This window comes from Silene latifolia, chromosome 3 (assembly GCF_048544455.1).
Source record: "Silene latifolia isolate original U9 population chromosome 3, ASM4854445v1, whole genome shotgun sequence".
Classification (NCBI taxonomy): Eukaryota; Viridiplantae; Streptophyta; class Magnoliopsida; order Caryophyllales; family Caryophyllaceae; genus Silene; species Silene latifolia.
In genome coordinates, this window is record NC_133528.1 from 65,566,742 (window position 1) to 65,587,344 (window position 20,603).

Sequence of the window (20,603 nt, forward strand, 5' to 3'; positions counted from 1 at the left end):
AACAACTTAACAACGTACATGTAGAGTATTATCTAAAACCCTAAACCCTAATAGGAATGAAAATTTAAAACAACATATTGAGCTTCTAAAATCCTAAACCCTAATAAGAGGAGTGAAGTAGATGATGCGGGATGTTAAAGATAACAAAGAAGACGAAAAACAAACAGATGCATGAAAAAGAAAAAAGATGATCGTCTTAAAACCCTAATGACGAAACACAAAATTAAAGTGAACATACGTGATGATGATGATGATGATAAAGAGAACGAGCAGGATGATAAGGGAAGGCAACGGAATCTGGGCGTCAGAAATTGGGGGACGGCCGACAATGAGAATGTAGAAAGCGAGGAGGAGAGAAGAATTAACTCAGGATACCAATGGTTGAACTAATGTTGTGTGTGTTTGTGTATGGTATGCTGTATGGGTTTGTAAATTAGTTTTTTATTAAGACAAACTATTGACAACGGGTGCTCAAATAAGAACCGTTGTTATATGTTAATAACAACGGGTCAATAAAAGTCAACCGTTGTCAAAACTTTATTACAACGGTTACAATATACCCGTTGTAATATATTTTCACCAAATTTGCGCCAAAATGAAATATGTCAAAAAAATCATTGACAACGGGTAGAGGTACTACACCCGTTGTTGAAAGTATTAACAACGGGTAATTTAAATATAACCGTTGTTATTGTTGAACCTTGTTTTTTTTAAAAATTACTGTAATTCCATTATAGTCCAAACCTGTAATAATACATACTATAACAGCAGAAGCACCATATACTGCAACATTATTCAGCAATTTCAACACCAGCATCCACATCTAATAATAAGATCAAGAAAATAAGACAACACCAGCATGCATGCATACTGCATATCTAAGCTACAGGATTTACCATGCCATGCTAATTTGGGAATTTTTATTTAACAATATAATGACCATTATTGATTTACCAATAAATTAAACCATCAAATTATTGGTCTGAAAATGACTCAAAATGTTGGTCGTCCATATCACTGTGTCCTGATGAACTATCTCAGGATCGGGGACGTTTCTTGGATGTCATAGTTTCTTCGTTAACCCAAATAACTTCACCATGGTCATCACGCATATAGATGCGTTCAGTGTCCTCATGATCAGTGTCAACATTGTCGAAATAAGATACAGTGGTAGACTGATCCATTCCCTCAAAAACGACATCCTGATCATCATCACCATTATCGGATGGACTACTCCTTCTACTCCTTATAGACAAGTACAATGAGACCACTTCTTATCCATAGGATCGGTGACATAGAACACTTGTTTAGCTTGGGATGGCATTATGAAAGGATCATCCTTATTATTGCCAACCTTACCCAGATTGACCAACGTAAATCCCATCTTATCCTTTCGGACACAATGGATGTTGTTATCAACCCAGTTACATCGAAACAAAGGCATTGTGAAATCAATGTAATCTAGTACCAATATTTCTTGAATAACACCATAATAAAGGCATTTTCCCAAATAGGCTTTTTAACTTTTGAAGTAGCAAAGTGCATTGCCTCAAATTCAGAACTCACGCCACTATTTTGCATTGTGCTCAACTCATCTTGATCGCGGGTGTAAAAAGTATATCCATTAATGGCAAAACTGTTGTAAAAGGTGACCCTGGCATTTGGACCTAAACCAAGACGTAGTAACCTAGGAGAGATGTCATCACCAGTTTGATCAGTACACTCTAAGACAATAATCCTAAACCACTCTGCAAACGTCTTCGTATGCTCGTTCGCAATCCACTTCTCGGTCTTGTTTGGGTGATCTTATTTGAGCTCATCTTTGTGTTGTTGAATATAAGGTTGCACCTCATCTTCGTTGTTTAGCACATACGTGTGTGCTAAATGCAACATTTCACGTGTCACAATTTTTTCAACCCGGCCCCTAATACCTTTTCCGGTCATCCAGTCACTATGACGATTCTTAGGAACGCCAATCAACTCCTCAGGGGAGAGATGAGCGTAACAATATGAAAGAGCTTCGTCTAAAATAGCGCGTTCAGCAATACAACCTTCCGGACGATACCGATTAGATGTATAGTCCTTGTAGACTTTCATCAATCTTTCGAAAGGATATTGGTATCTCAAGTACACGGGCCCAAGGTACAAATCTCCCTAACCAAGTGAATGGTCAGATGAATCATGATAGTGAAGAAAGAGGGTGGAAAATACATTTCCAACTGACAAAGAGAGGTTACAACGAGGTCCTGCAATGAATCCGCGTCATCGGGATCGATGACTTTCTCGCATATGGACTGGAAGAAGAGACAGAATCTAGTTATAGCACATCTTACCTTTTCAGGTAAAATGGAACGAATAGCCACAGGTAGTAATTGTTGCATCAAAGTGTGACAATCATGTGACTTTAACCCGGTGAGTTTTAGGTCTTGCATCGACACTAGGCTTTTGATGTTCGACGAATAACCATGTGGCACTTTAATTCCATTCAAGCATGCACAGAACTCTTTTTTCTCATTCCGTGAAAGGGTATAAGCTGCTGGCGGTAAAAATGTACGATTACCTCTCTTCTGTGGTGCCAACTCTAGCCTAATACCCATCATTTTCATATCTTCCCTAGCTGCGGCGTTATCCTTTGTTTTACCAGGAACATTCAGAAGGGTATTGATAATATTATCACAGACATTTTTCTCAATGTGCATGAAATCGAGGCAATGCACGACCTCCAGGTCGGCCAATATGGAAGTTTATCAAAAAATATGGATCTTTTCTTATACCCACGAGTAGACAATTTAGAGCCGCTCTTCTTCCCATAATCTATCTCAATATGCTTTACTTTCTGATAAACTTCATGCCCACTCAAAATTCTAGGAGGTTGACGAAGTTCTTGTCTTCCATTGAATGCTTTCTGCATCTTGCGATAACAATGGTCATGATAGAAGAACCTACTATTTCCCATATACACATACTTACGAGAAGACTTCAAGTATTTAGACTCGATATCCTCCCCACACAATGGACAAGCCTCTTTCCCATGAACTGTGTGCCCAGAAAGGTCGCCATAAGCCGGATAGTCAGTTATTGTACACAATAACATCGCTCTCAAATTGAAAGTTTCGTTCTTATATGCATCAAATACTTCTATCCCACTATCCCACAACAATCTCAAATCATCTAGAAGAGGTTCCAAATATACATCTATATCATTTCCAGGTTGTTTAGGGCCGGAAATTAACAACGACAACATCAAATACTTTCTTTTCATGCACACATATGGAGGTAAGTTATAATTAGCCAACACTACTGGCCAAGTACTATGTTGGCTACTCATGTTTCCGTGTGGGTTCATTCCATCAGTGGACAGCGCTAGACGTAAGTTTCTAGGTTCATTGCCGAACTCGGGATACTTAGCGTCGAACGATTTCCATTGCTTACCATCTGCCGGGTGTCTTAGCTTTCCATCATTTATTCTTCCTGTTTCATGCCAAGTTAACATTTTTGCATCATCGGGATTCGCATAAATCCTTATGACTCTTGGTATCAATGGAAAATACCACAACACCTTAGCCGGGATCCCTTCCTTATCCTTATAACGCCACTCCAAACATTTAGGGCAATTGGTTAAGTTTTGATATAATTTCCGATACAATATGCAATCATTTGGACATGCATGTATTTTCTCATATTTCATACCCACCCCTCTTATTAGTTTTTTCGCCTCATATGTCTTAACAGGCAGAACATTACCATCAGGAAGCAACTCCTTTATCAAGGCTAAAAAACTAGTGAAACACGTGTCACTCACCCCATTTGCCCCCTTGATATTATACAACTTCACCACAGTCGACATTTTTGTGAACTTACAACCAGGATACAGAGGTGCTTCAGACTCACACAACTTCTCATACATGTTGTTAAGGTCATCCCAATTACTAGTGTCATCACCTACATCTTCAAAAGCAATGGACTCATCATCATTCTCTTCATTATCTATAGACCCAACATTCAACTTCTCTACTTCCAACTCTTCCAACTCAAAAACTCGGCAAACTCGGGATCATCAGTTAGCCTTTCGTGTACCTCAACATCATCTTCTTCAGAGTTATTCTCTTCCTCTAATGATTCCCAATGAAAAATCCAACGTGTATAGGATCGACTAAATCTCCACTTTTCTAGGTGTATTTTAACGTCCGGAAAAGCCATATAGCTAATATTACCACATCTTTCACAAGGACATGCAATACTAGAAGAACCTTTCAAATTGTTCAAAACGAATTCATAAAATTCAGCTAAACCATCCTTGTAGGTGCGGTCACTCATATTTGCATCAATCATCCAAGTTCGAGTCATTATTCTACATTCGTAATAATAGGCAACTAATTCAGAAAATACAATAATAGGCAAACAAATAAACGAAATTCAGGAAAGGAATTAAGCTAAATTATCAACAAATTAGATAATAACCCAAAAAATCCTATATCTATAAGCGTTGCTAAGAAACATATATATACCTGATTGATAAACACGATGAGGGAGAGAAGACGGTGACAACAGTGACGGAGATGAAGACAGAGAGACGATCAGGGAGGAATGGAGGATGATATAGTAGCAGTATTAGCTTGTGTTTGTGTTTTGTAGCGTATAGCAGAATAAAGCAATCTGTTGCTCTTAAGATTTTCATAACATTAATAACAACGGTTATTGAGTCTACAACCGTTGTTAAAAAGTATTAAAAACGGGTTCTAATATAACCGTTGTGATTACTTTTCACTAATTTGGCGCTAAACCATTAACAACGGTTAAAATTTAACCGTTGTTATTAGTTTTTTCATTAACAACGGTTTTTCAAGTATGACCCGTTGTTAAAACTAATAACAACGGTTATCAACACAGAACCGTTGTAATTAAGTTTGGTAAAATTCGCGGAATCAATTCTACAACGTGTTTTGATGATTTTCGTGAATAAGCGTTGTTAAAGGGTCGTCCCCTCTCTACCATGCACAAAAATGGATACGATGGATAAAGGGATCGATAGATATTTGAGTTTCACTTTGGGAGTTTGCTTTGTTGTTGTTTTTCCCCCCAATTTCTTGTGGCATATAACATTTGAGAACAATTTCTTTGCCATTTCTTTTGATTTTTTGCATTTCAATACTTGACAACTTTTCGACTTTTTGCATTTTCTTTTGAACATTTTCAAAGTCACCCCATATATAGTGAGGGTGCCTTATATTTGAAGCATAGGAGTTCTATTTTTGCTCCTCTTTTCATTTGATGCATTTTTGCAAACTTTCTTTCACTTTTCATTTCATTGAACTCAAATTGATTTCTTTTTGTGCCCATTCCCTTTGATGACAAAATATATGGTAGAACATGTATGATGGATGGATGGATGCATGGTTTCAAGGGTCACCTTGGAATAAACGGTAGCCAAGGGGTTATCACACCACAAGGTACTCTTGACTAGGCCTTAATCCATGGGTCAAAGGATACTAGCATGACACATCCTAGGGTGTTTTACAAGTATTCTAACAAGCAAAGTCTTAAGAACAAAAAGCATCTATTAGGGCCTATGTAAACTTGTTAAGCTTCCAAAGTAGACGGTTTCACAAAATTTTTCTAACATGCAAACTACATGCCATGATGCAACTAACATATATACATCCTAATGCAAATGCTTCTACCAACTAATATGCCAAATAAACTAAATGCAAGTCTAAATTCACATTGTTTATACCGCATCAGTCAAAATAAAGCCACATAGTCATTAACATAAAGAGGAAAAAGGAGATTGGAAAGATCATACCATGCGGTCTTCAATATCCTCATGTCTCGGATGTAGCATAGTCGATCAATGTGAAAAAGGATGAACAAACACAATATATACAAACAATATATACAAGACTACACTACAAAGGAAATGAACATGTTTTTGGATTTTTCAATTTTTAAAATTTTTATGGTTTTTGTTTTTATGAAATTTAAAGACATATTTTTGTGATTTTTCGAAATTTTTCAATTTTTATGTATTTTGGAATATAAATTCTCATCCCCCACTTTATTTTGGACATTGTCCTCAATGTACATGTAGGAGTAGGAATGAAAAAGTAATACATTTTTTTGGATTTTTGATTTTTTGAAATAAAGTACAAATGCAATGATATGAATGAATGCATGCTTTAACTAAATGCAATTCTATATGACATATATAACAAATGAATGCAATCTAAACTGCATTATATGATGCATGTTTTCTAGTCTACTATGGTCACCTATGATCAAACCTCCCCAAACCGATTTAAACACTATTTCTAGTGTAGAAATGAATAGGTTTGGCCATTAGTAACTATGCATGAATTCTAGTCTATATGCAACTATCTACATGAATCATGTGAGATATATTACAATGCAACTATACTACATGAACTAACTAATGTAAATGCAATATGAAATATAATACAAATGCAAGCTAAATGTAAATTTATATGACTAAATGCAAGTGGAAATGTAATGCAAAGTGAAAGGAAAGGATATCTTACAAATGGTGGTTTGAGGTAGGACTCCACCAAACTATGTTCAAATTTTAAAGGTTCTTGTCCATAGAGCTCAAGGCTCTTAGTAGAAGATCAAAAGCTTGTGAACAAGCTCCAAATAAGCATAAGTATGGTTTGCTTAACTTCAAGACGAAGCTTGGCCAAGGGACTTTGTCATTCATTCTTGTTTTCTTTCCCTTCTTGGCACTTGAATATTCACGATGGTTCAAACCAATAGGCCCATGATTCTTGTCAACACTAGGTATGAAGTATGGCTTATTTTCATCCGGAGATTTCCACTTGCCACCTTCTCCTCTAATTTTGGTGATGATGATAGCGCTTTGATTATTCAATCCTTCCAAGGTAGAAGGAGAATTCTCATAACATTGATGACCGGATACCTTAGGGGTTGATGTTGTGGGTGCCAAATTTCCACAAGCAAGCTCATTTGCAATTTTCTTCTTGAGCTTTTCCACCAAGTACCCTTTATATGATGATTTGACTTTTTGGAGAAGATCCACCATATCATCTCCAACAATCATAGGTTCCATGGTGGGTGCGAAAAGGTCTTTATGGTCAATAGGAAAGAGGAATTCATCTTCTTCATGGAAGCATACCTCAAACTTCTCAAGGATGGGCTCCTCAAGTGAGACAATCTCACAACTCCATTCCTCTTCTTCAATGCAAGACACATATTCCGCACAAGCTTCTTCCATAGGCTTGTCATCATCGCTATCTCCATAAGAATCATAAATGGGGGCTTTACTCCTCTTCACCAACTCTTTCTCCAACACCTCAATGTTCACATAAAAAGTCACACCCTCATACTCACAAAGGCTAAGAGTATTTGGCTTACTTAACCTCAAATCTTCCTCATCAAATACCACACTTTCATACACACAAGAGCTCAAGGAGATTGGCTCTTCCCACTTCTCATCAAAGGTAACTCCTTCAAACTCACATTCATGGTCAATGTCTAAAGAGTGGTGAGGGGTAGTTAGTTGGGTTTCTTTTATTTGGGCAATTTTAATTTCCAACTCCTCACCTTGAGTAACAATGCCTTGAAGAACAATGTCCCTTCTTTGGCTCTCTTCTAGAATTTGTTTGAAGAAGTTTTGTTGATCTCCCATCATTTGGAGAATCACATTTTGAATGGGTTCATCTTCCTGTTGTGGGTAGGTGTGAAAGTGGTTGTATTGTGGCATTTGGAATTGGTTGTAAAGTGAGTTTTGGGTGGTTGGTTGTTGTGGGTATTGGATGTGGTGATTTTGGTGGGGAAAGTTGGGGTAGTAGTTAGGATTTTCATTGTATGAGTTGTAAGGTAGGTTTGTGTTGACTTGCTCCTCAAACTCCCCATACCCATAGTCATACTCAAAAAATCCACCACATACTCCATGTACCAAGTCTTGGGTCATCATTATAGCCAAGATAAAGATACAACTACAAACAAGGAAACTACACAAAAACGGTAAGAACGATCCTTGAGGAACAAGTTCCTCAAGGTTAAAGCAAAATCAAAATAGACAAACAATTAAGAACTTAATCACATAGCACCATCCCCGGCAACGGCGCCATTTTGATATGGACAAGAGTTGGTCGTCACACATCCAATCAAACACATTTATAATACTCAACAAACAACTAGTTAGCGGTAAGTCGAGGTCGATCCATGGGACGGTGTGCTTTGGGTTCTAAGTCTATCTATCTCAATTTATGCTAGTGTCACAATTGATTTGGGTTTGTAGTTGTGTTCTAGGCTAATAAAAGCAATAGAGTAAAACAAGCAATAAATGGAAGGATGTAAACAATTGATTAAAAGTGCTAGGATATCATGGGGTCATAGGGAAATCATGGTGTTCATCATACAAACATGTTTACAAAGTTTCAAGCAATTAATGTTGTGGAGGAACCTAGTTGGTTTATGTCTTACGGTTCATAGGAAGAGTTGGGTCCCGGAGCCGAATCGATTAGATTGTACAACACCTACAAGTCGACTTACTTTCCACCTATTCAACTTCTATGCATGGTCTAACAAGACTCGAGTTGGTTTATATCTTACAAGTCAAGTTGAGTAGATAAGAGATGGTTGTAAATGCAAGGATTCATAGGCTTGGCATTTCATCAAACATAACATGTGCATAAAGTTGACATCACAACAAGCAAGCAATTTAATCATGTGAACATATTAGATTAAGCATGAATCAATCCCATGTTGGTTTCCCCTAATTACCCACTAATCCTAGCTAAAGAAACTACTCACTCATTATCATGGGAAACATGTCATTAATGGTGTCAATCATCACAATAAGTATAAACTTGATAATAGAATGAAGGAATAAGCAATAAAGATTAAAGAGTAAAGGAATTTACCAAACTTGAGATGATCCAAATAATAAAGCAAAGAATAATAGAAGAAACTTGATTGATTGATGAAGAGTTGTCAATTCTCCAATAATAACCCAATAATCCTCAATTACCCAATAATCAACTTGAATAATATACTTGAACAATAATTAAGGAAAGATTAATGTGTAATTTGTGGAAAGATTAGAGAGTAATCTATTCTAATATACTCCTAATCTAATCTAAGAGGAATTTCTAATAAGAGAGCTTGGTCCTTTGATTATTACCAATGGGGTATTTATAGTAGGGATTCATTAGGTTAACTAAGGCTAAATTAGTAATTACACTTTTTAGATTTGAGCAGGGAAACGCCGGTATTTTTCGAAGGATGGGCATCTTTCATTGAGGCTTGAAGAAGACGAAATTGTGCTGCCTTGGAATCCGGGCGTCTTGGGCACGGGACGGGCGGATTCGGTGGTCTGGGCCCGGGCGTCGTTGAGAGAAGACGGGCGGATTCTGGAGATTCTGCCCGGGCGTCTTTGGGGGAACACGGGCGTCTTCTGAGAAGACGGGCGGATTCCTGAGAAGACGGGCGGATTCTCTTCCAGTGAATTTTCTTGTTTTTCCCAGCCAAAAGACGGGCGTCTTGTGGGGAAGACGGGCGTTTTGAGAAAGACGGGCGTCTTGAGGGGAAGACGGGCGTCTTGGCGAACAACTTCTTTGTTTGAGCTCGGATTGTAAAACGGACATCATTTTCTCATCCGGACTCCTATTGGAGTGATTCAAAAGCCTAGATCACTTGTTTTTTTGACGCCGTTCCATTTAGCATATTTTCAGAGCCAAAGGAGCAACTCTTGGTTTGGGTTTCGAGCAATTTCTTCTTGTAATGCCTTCCCTCTCGTCATTCTTACTTTTAACCCTTTGATCCTTCTATATACACTTTATTCCTACATCTTTGGTCATCATTCTTGCCTCCTCTTCATACTAGTCCATCTAATATCATCAATACGCTTCCAAATATGCACGAAAGACGGGAATTTCCGCCTTATTATCTCCTTTTCTACAAAACATATGAAATGCGATAGAAAAGAAAATAGGAAGGTTTTGACGGATAAAATGGCCAAAGAATGTTATAATAGTATGCAAAATAGGCTCAACTAGGGGACTAAATGTGCGCAAATAATGGTCACATCAATTAGCCTAGGACACAACTACAAACCCAAACAAATTGTGACACTAGCATAAATTGAGATAGATAGACTTAGAACCCAAAGCACACCGTCCCATGGATCGACCTCGACTTACCGCTAACTAGTTGTTTGTTGAGTATTATAAATGTGTTTTGATTGGGTGACCCGACGACATCACCCACATCAGCGAGTCAGCTGACGGTTCAAGGGACGTTTCCTGACTACTAAAAGGTTTGTAAAATGGTTTGAAAATAGGGTGTTTGAACCTGTCTTGGTTTAAAAAGGTCGTTTAGACCGTTTTTGTGTTGATGTGAAGAACGAGACTTGAATAATCATCATTATATTGATGATATTCGATGTCGAGTTCGGTTTTGCAAGCTTGACATGAATAGTTTTGAAAATGATTATGAACTAATTGTTTTAAGTTCATTTGTTTGTGATTAGTCAATGTTTGTCATCGTACTCGGGTTTAAAACCGACATGGTATATGGAACCAAGGATGACTTTGTATTTATGACTAATATGTTTGTTTTTGAAATGTAAAGAAATGAAATAAAAGGTTTTAAAATACCTTTTAAAATGTAATTAACCAAATGAAATAAAAGATTTTAAAATTCCTTTTAAAATGAAATAAAAGGTTTTAAAAATGTAATTATCACAGAAACACGGATTAGACCGTCATGGTATTAGGAAGCATGGGTGAAAAAGTTTTATGGTTAAAAGTTCATCATGAAAATGATTTGAAATATTTGAAATGGTAAAAACCGATTACAAATGAGAAATGAAATAAAGAGGAAGATCATGTTATACAAGCAGCCCCTGTCTCCGGCTAAAATCCGGTTTTGGCTCATCTAACCTATGTTTGAATCATGTTATGCATGTTTTAGCATGTTATAGTCATAAAACAGATGAAAAACATGATAGAAGAGGATTTTTACACCCTCATACTTACATTCTAGGCTTGAGACGAGAAATCGACGAAAGTGTATCAACTTGTTTGGTCGGAAAACTCGGTTTGAAAACCGTTTTAGCAATGTAAAAGAGTGTTTTAAGTTTAGTGATGGTGTAGTTGGTCAAGATGTTCGGTCAAGATATTTAATGCACGATGACGGTACCAAACAATGTGTAAGGATTGTATTTTCGATCGGTAGGTCGAAAACATGAGTCGGTTTGTGACTTGATAAGTCGAGTCAAGAGTTTTAACGGAGAGATGAGGGGGCGGACACTCGCGTAAGGTTTTATGGTGTGTGAATGTGGGTATTTATATAGAAATGGGTGGTTGTGTGCCTTTTGAGCGACGTGGCTTCATGGGCTGCTCGATGAGGCGCGAGCCATTTCGCGGGTCTTCGAGGTGTCTTGTCACTATTACGCAATTGAAATCATGATTTGTTCTATCCTATGTTTTGGATGACATGATTTGTACTTGACCATGAAGCATTACGGGAATACTTAACATGGAAGTCTTGAAAAGTTTTGTTTTTTGTGTTTGACTCGGTGTTGGAGTCGGGATTTGACTTTTTGAGTCGTTTTTTTGTCTAGTGTCGGTTTTGACTCTAGGTAGTGTCATTGCGACCCCGTCGTCATGCATTAAACACTCCAGGTACTTTTGAAAAGTTTTGAAATGTTTCGTTTTCGAAATCATTTTTAAGTTTTCCGACGTATAGTTGTACAACACTGTCGATCAAACGCTGCGATTCCTAAGCATGTTGTAGTCCGATAATCATCGGGTGTTTGTTGGAGACTTGACAGATACTGGGTATCTACAGGTATGCATTCTGATAAGACAAAGTACGATATGATAAACAGCTGTTCACAATCCACCTCCAACTCCCAATCACATCTCGTAACTGACTACACAGTAAAGTGTGTAGCCCTGCCAGTGGGGACCGTAGCCTTCCCCCCTAAGCCCCTGCTCAACAATGAGCGATAACCTTGTTTATTAATGTGCAGATCCTCTCCTATGGCGGGTTCCACAGAGGGCGAATCTAGGGCGTGAAGCCACTCCCGCAAGTGACTCCACTCAGCCGAGGACGCACCTCGCGAACATCATCAACCATCTCAACACCAACACCATACTCTAATCCACCAACAACAATCAATCACAATATCAATCGTACAAACAATTACAACACATATCTTAATTCAATTAAACAGTAAACCGAGTAGGTAAACCCTAACTTAGCACAATCTGACACGAGACAATCATGCAGGCTAAAACGGCTCCTCTACGAAATCTCCACCTAACAATAATCATACAATTCCAATTACAAACATCCCAAAATCCCCTTTCCCCCAAATCATAAAACTAGGGCAAAACCCTAAAATACCAATTGATAAAACTCATAGAACTAGAGGCTTACCAACACAATCGACGCGGAGGAAGGATGAACAATACTCACGAAAGATCCACGAACTTGAGGGAGATTTGGAGATGATTAGAATTACGTTGTAAGTTAAGGTTTTGGTAAAAATGATTAAGAAACTGTAAATCTCGTTTATATAACTCTAATACTCTCTAAATCAAACCACGGAAATAAATATCGTCAGACCGGATACTCGGTCGAGAATAGAATATACTCGGCCGAATATCCCTTACTCGGTCGAGTATTACCATACTCGGCCGAGTATTCTTAGATAGTATCCTGACCAGAAACACACGACGCATTACTCGGCCGAGTAAGCCTTATTCGGCCGAGTAACAGGACTTAGAAAAACGTAGTATTACAGTCTTCCCTCCTTAAAAAGAACTTCATCCCCGAAGTTCAAACCCATACATACGTAGCATACACACATGCCACTCAGCCAACCAACATCACTCAACTCTCATCGTACAACCTCGACGCTAACTCAATCAACAACGCCTATCATACTATCGAATACCACCAACCTAAGTGTTTCCAACACTGTCTTACTTCCATAACGCTCACTAGCAACTCAATACCAAGACAATCCACCAAACAAGATCAACACCAAAACGGAATGTTACATTCTACCACCCTTAAAACGAACTTCCTCCTCGATGTTTACTCACACTCATAAACATCATCACCCAACTGTCAACACCATCAAAGTATTCTCACACTCATAAACAACATACTACTACAAGCACTGCCATTACCTTTAATAAAATCGACCACAACACAAACCCATCCATTATTCTACACCAACACTCAAACTTCCAATTATACTACAACATGTAAAACCATCAAACTTTCTTTGTCGTATCCTACTCCTCTTAAGATAAATGTTATGTCCTCGTAACTCCCGAATACGAGATCCATAGCTGTATTCTTCCCCTTATCCTCATCACCACCGCATGCCAATGGTGACCACCTATAACCTCAAAACCTGCAACCATTCCAATATCCAAGGCTCTCTTACTCTAACAGTTCTCATACCTCAATTATTCCGCACTTCATCTAACCTATATCATAAAATTCTCAGCATAACCACTACTCCATCTCTTCAACATTACCGCCAAATGACATACTTCTTTATACATGCACTTATTTCCACAATCATAACTAACGATCCACAATTGTTACACATACTCATAATAGATCCTCAAGTTCTCATGTTTATTGCCGTAAAACTCATCCATAACTCAACAAAATACTAGTTCCCAATAAATGTCACGAAACACTTGCCGCTTCCAGCTCAGTACACACCCATTCCACAAAACTCTAGCCACAACTATGTCCGAATAACCGAATATCACTAAACCATGACAACAACGGAGACATACGCAACTTTCTTCCATATCATACTCTACCATCACTCCCAAGCCGAAACTAGTAAGAAACATTAATAAACAAAACAATAATCTATATGCACATATCGACACTGACAGGAAACAGCAGTAAACAAACAATCTATATAACTGATATATACTTTCGAAAGTTCCTCTCATCAGTATCCCACCTACTCCACCACAACCGATGACGGCATCGCAACACCGCCACCAACAGCCGCACCGCAGCGCGAAAATACTCATATCACAACACGAATGACTGTGCCCGGATCGCCACCCGAGGCACAACAACCACATCGATAGTCCTCAACTTATATAATCCCATAACACTGACTCAGTACAACTTCCTTGACCAGAAGACTTTCTTTAAACAGCTTTACTAGATTATAACGCAACATATTACATGGAATAACAGATAATAACCTTATGAATATCATCCATACTATTACTCATGAGGTCGGAACCTCACACTATCACTTACAGATATCATACATACACATACAAGTATAACATTTGACGCGAAACACTCATATTACGACTTATAACTATCACACCATACCATTAGTCGTGAGGTCAGAACCTCACACAATGATTTACACACATCGTGGACCCATAATCGAATCTAACTAGCGAATCCTGATCACGAAAGTTACCACATGATAATGGATATCCCTCACCTGAGCTTAACTTAGATTCCCTTCAGAACATATCCTCCTATCTGCACAATTACCACCACCCGGCGAACGTAACCATATCGTTACAGGTACCCAACTACTAGCAAACACCTCATATATCCCCATCTTATACCCCCCTCACAACCATACATACCAATCAGGCCTCCACAAAATCAACCTTTTTAGAACGACTAACTTCCTTATTTACCATCATCCTTAACCACTAGTGACAACACTACGACACCACCATCTTTATTCAACTACTCTCTTACTATCACTTCTTAATATAACAATTTATTTCCTCTCTTCGGTTATCATCCCAAATAACGAACATCAAATCTATCAACAAAATCTACCTCAACATTCATTCCAATTTTATCCTTAATTGTATCGTCACCCAACTCAGCACCAAAATCTCATATCATGCAAATATTTTACCAACTTTTTACTTTCCTTAATTCCACAAAACCCATGACTAACATGTTGTCATAAAACTCCTTTATAACCATTAACTCACACCCTCTGATGATGCTATCGTACATATCCATGATTACTTCCATGTTTCTTAACTCCGGTCAACGTTCTCTCAGCTTACTTTCATTCTTCTTTTCTCTTTACACTCAATAATACCAATTAATAATTCATTTCTTTCATCCTTCTACCTAACTCTTTAGTAATCCAGTTACCTTATGTGGACATGGGCCACGTCTCGGTCTGTGGATTTGGGCCACCTACCGGTCCGCGGTCACGGGCCACCTGCACGCCAGGCCAATCTGTGGACATGCAGCGGTCTATTGAAAGTCACGCTCGGCGGCGTAAAAATGCTTTCGACCGGATCGTTTTAGATCGGTCGGTTTCGTCTCGGTAAGGGTCTCGAAACGATTAGAGATGTTCGGAGTCGCCACCAAGAATTTATGGGATGCTTGAAACCCGTTCGAAATCCACTTTATACCTCGGTCAAATCGAAGCACAAAGCAGCGTTTGACATAGGTACTAAATATAAGGAAATCGTCACTCTTTAGCATCCTATCTCTAGAATGACTCTCGTACGCCCTGGATAAGGTCGTCCACTATCCAAAGTTTCTGAGTAAGAGGTGAAGATACCTATTGGGAAGCCCTTTAATCAGACACCCAATCCCGCCCGCGGTAGCGACCTCTACTGATCGATCTTGGTTGGTTGAATGCAAAAGTTGATAAAAACGGTTTAAATGCATGAATACGCATCCAATAATTTAAACCTAACATGTGAGAGCTTTCTAAGTCGGTTGATTTAATCCAAGTATCAAGTATAAGATGTCGAGTTGGATTAATGATTGATTTGCATGCAAGACGGAAATTAAACATCCATTTACCGTATTAGGTTTAGGGTGCATAACGTGATCCATTTGTCTTAGTAAGGCATTTTGCAAATGTGATTTTGAAATAAACAAATAGTCGTCTGATCCGTCTCATATCCGGGCTAACCGGAGTCGGGATCGTCCTAGACTAATGCTGGAAAGGGAACAGGTCCTGTACCAGACGGCTACATGAGGCGCGAGCCAGCCGGCGATGCAAGGGGCCTCCCCCTGGTTTTGAAAATGAGAAATAAAAGGCCTGCTTGAGGCGTTGGTCAGCCTATGGTTATATGTCGTATTCTGACCATTTAGAAAACGCTATAAAACGTGTTGAGAAATGGGAATTTGAACCCGGCTTGGTTTGAAGAGGTCGTTTAGACCGCATTTGTTGACTTGAAGAACTAGACTCGAATAATCATCATTATTTTGATAGTATTCGGTGTCGGGTTCGACTTGACAAGCTTGACATGAATAGTTTTGAAAATAATTATGAACTAATTGTTTTAAGTTCATTTGAATGTAATTAGTCGATACTCGTCATCGTACCCGGGTTAAAATCCGGCATCGTATGTAGAACAAAGGATGACTTTGTGTTGGTGACTAATATGCTTGTTTCGAAAATGTAAAGAAAATGATGAAAGGCTTTAAAACACTACTACAGATATAGGCTATAACAACGGGTAAAAACTGTTGTAAAAACAAAAGGCGGACGTTGTTAAAGCGGCCGTTGTAAAATGTATTTACAACGGTTAGGTTATTTACATAAACCGTTGTCGAAAGTATTCACCACGGTTAAAAGCCGTTGTTGTTGCGTGTAAGCCATTGTGGAAAGTGTTTCAAAAATTTGGTGGGAATAATATAACAACGGTTGTCATATGAATAACTGTTGTTGTAAATTTCCCTCCAAAATTGTGAAGACTTTTAACAACGGGTATATGCTACATACCCGTTGTTGAAATTTGTAGTAACAACGGTTCTTCGTTTAAAACCCGTTGTTGTAACTTTCCCTCCAAAATTTTGAAGACTTTTAACAACGGTTCTTCGTTTAAAACCTGTTGTTGAATATTATGCGCGGTATTTGTGAAAGGTATTCACAACGGTTTTTTTTAGTAACCGTTTTTATTACGAACTCCTAATGTTTTTAAAAATTAAATTTGTTTCATGCCATTCAAAAACCTGCATATATCAAAAAGACACCATATATCAAAGACAAAGATAAATCACAAATTTGGGTTCATCGAACTCAATAGATTCAATTCAACCACAACAGCAGCATCATATATATATATATATATACTTACAAGGAGTTAAATTTACATGAACTAATCATTCCCTAACTTCAACAAAAAATTTACTAATAAGCTGATCTAATTAGCTCTGAGTATCATGCATTTAGCCTTGAGCATTGCTATGTTCTAAGACGTATTTGCCCAACATGTCCCTTACCTCGTCTATATCTAAACTTTTGTACTGCTGAAGCTCTTGTGACGGGTTGATTACATACTGCGGAAAATACAAAGACAAGACATTATTGTAACAACATCAAATACTGCATAGCAACATCATGGTATAACAACAAGTAAGACAACATCAGATCTAATTTAAAAAAAGTAATAAACACATTATTAAATTACTAACCTTTTCTGTAATAAGGATATATCTTCGCGTAATAATCTCCAACATGAACCGACAAACGTAGTATCCACATTGTATGCTATCCGGCTGGCGAGGGACCTATTATTACATAAAAACAAACAGACGAGAGAAGGCTCACATCAGAATCTTGAACTTTAGGTATTGTATTAGTATTAAACACAGATTTTTGCACTTAAGGTATTGTATTTGAGCACATACCCCTGTTATCGTAATAAAAGTAGGGTCATCATCAGAATCTTTTGTGGGTTGATCCTGATCGTTAGCTTTTTTCTTCTCAAAGGCCCTTTTTTTTTAAAAAAAAAAAAGGAGGCAGAAACTCATTTTTTTAGGGGCAAAAATGAGGTTTTTGCTATAAATAAAAATTGAAAATGTTATTATAAATAAATCAGTATTATAAACTTACTTAATAATCAAGCGCTTAAAAGTCTCGCTTGGTGGATTATGTATAGAGTCCAACCAAAATACTTCCTTCTTCGTCGGCATGATGGCTGCTAGCACCCAATGAGTCCTACATCAAGAGACACATCATCATTATTAACAAATACATATATTAGTTATGAAAATGCAATTGTAGGGGGAAACGTAATATTAATTATTTTATTACCCTTTTTCATTATAAGGGGCAAAAACCAGCTTCTTGTTTGTCGCCAAATTGCTGAGCAATATAATCTACCCGATCTTCGAACGAAAACATCGGGATAAACATAGATAAAGTATAGGGGCACAGGAATCCGTATTGATCAGATGGAATCTTCTTCTCGGGGATCACTCTCAATTTCAATATCCTACATTATTACGGTATTAATTCCGATATTTAAAACACTATCTAGTAGTCAGAATATTAGAATATGAAATTATTTATTAAGAAACTTACTTCATCCAAACAAATAGGTGTTGGACATCAATCTCGTCTAGGCCAGCCCAAATGGCTAGCATATCCCATGACATAAGTGCTTCGCGCTCAACCCCTAGAATATGCTCCTCGAGCGGAATAATTATCAATTGCTCGTTTTCTATGCGATCGCAAGCCTCCTCATGCAGTTTCCTCATCGTCACCGTTCTTACTTTTTGCATGTAATCCTTCCCAGAATATTTTGGGGAGTTTAAACTCCTAACATCTTTCATTTCGGGGAAATAATGATTCTTTGATTTTGTGCTACTACCACCAGCCTACACATGTAGATAATTAAAATAATAAAAAATCCAAAGGTAACATATCCTAGCTAGCTAGTTGGAGTAATAAAAATAAAAGCGTACTTAACTAAATACCTCATCAACCTGCTCTTTCAATGATGAGGTAGTAGTAGCAGGTATGACTGGGGACTTAGGCTTATCCGTATTTTTTGTCCCCTACACAAAATTTCCATGCTTTTTAGAAATACAGACAAAATATAAATAAAGGGAGGTTTTTAAAAAAATGGAGAAGTTAATTAAATACCTCATCAAGTTGTTGTCTGGACGAGGTAGTTCGCATGTCCGGAGACTTAGGCTTATCCGCCTTAGCCGACTTTTTTGTTCCCTACACAAAATTTCCACCGTTGTCAAAACTTTATTACAACGGTTAAAATGTACCCGTTGTAATATATTTTCACCAAATTTGCGCCAAAATGAAATATGTCCAAAAAATCAATGACAACGGGTAGGGGTACTACACCCGTTGTTGAAAGTAACTATAACCGTTGTTGATAGTAATAACAACGGGTGATGTAACTATAACCGTTGTTGATAGTAATAACAACGGGTGATGTAAATATAACCGTTTTTGAAAGTAATAACAACGGGTAATTTAAATATAACCGTTGTTATTGTTTAACCTTTTTTTAAAAAAAATTACTGTAATTCCATTATAGTCCAAACCTGTAACAATACATACTGTAACAGCAGAAGCACCATATGCTGCAACATTATTCAGCAATTTTAACACCAGCATCCACATATTTAATAATAAAATCAAGAAAATAAGACAACACCAGCATGCATGCATACTGCATATCTAAGCTACAGGATTTACCATGCCATGCAAATTTGGGAATCTTTATTTAACAATGACCATTATTGGTTCAATTGGCTTTTTAAAGCTACCAAAAGCTAAAGACATACAACACATCTCAAACTTGCTATAAATTCAGGCATCCCATAAGCTCCCCACAACTCACAAATAAATTAAACCATCAAATTAGTGGTCTGAAAATGACTCAAAATGTTGGTCGTCCATATCAATGTGTCCTGATGAACCATCTCAGGATCGGGGACGTTTCTTAGATGTCATAGTTTCTTCGTTAACCCAAATACCTTCACCATGGTCATCACGCATATAGATGCTTTCAGTGTCCTCATGATCAGTGTCAACATCGTCAAAATAAGATACAGTGGTAGAGTGATCCATTCCCTCAAAAACGACATCCTGATCATCATCACCATTATCGGATGGACTACTCCTTCTACTCCTTATAGACAGTACAACAGACCACTTCTTATCCATAGGATCGGTGACATAGAACACTTGTTTAGCTTGGGATGCCATTATGAAAGGATCATCCTTATTATTGCCAACCTTACCCAGATTGACCAACGTAAATCCCATCTTATCTTTTCGGACACAATGGAGGTTGTTATCAACCCAGTTACATCGAAACAAAGGCATTGTGAAATCAATGTAATCTAGTACCAATATTTCTTGAATAACACCATAATAAAGGCATTTTCCCTAAATAGGCTTTTTTTCTTTTGAAGTAGCAAAGTGCATTGCCTCAAATTCAGAACTCACACCACTATTTTGCATTGTGCTCAACTCATCTTGCTCGCTGTTGTAAAAGGTGACCCTGGCATTTGGACCTAAACCAAGACGTAGTAACCTAAGAGAGATGTCATCACCAGTTTGATTCGTACACTCTAAGACAATATTCCTAAACAACTCTGCAAACGTCTTCGTATGCTCGTTTGCAATCCACTTCTCGGTCTTGTTTGGGTGATCATATTTGAGCTCATCTTTGTGTTGTTGAATATAAGGTTGCACCTCATCTTCGTTGTTTAGCACATACGTATGTGCTAAATGCAACATTTCACATGTCACAATTTTTTCAACCCGGCCCCTAATACCTTTTCCGGTCATCCAGTCACTACGA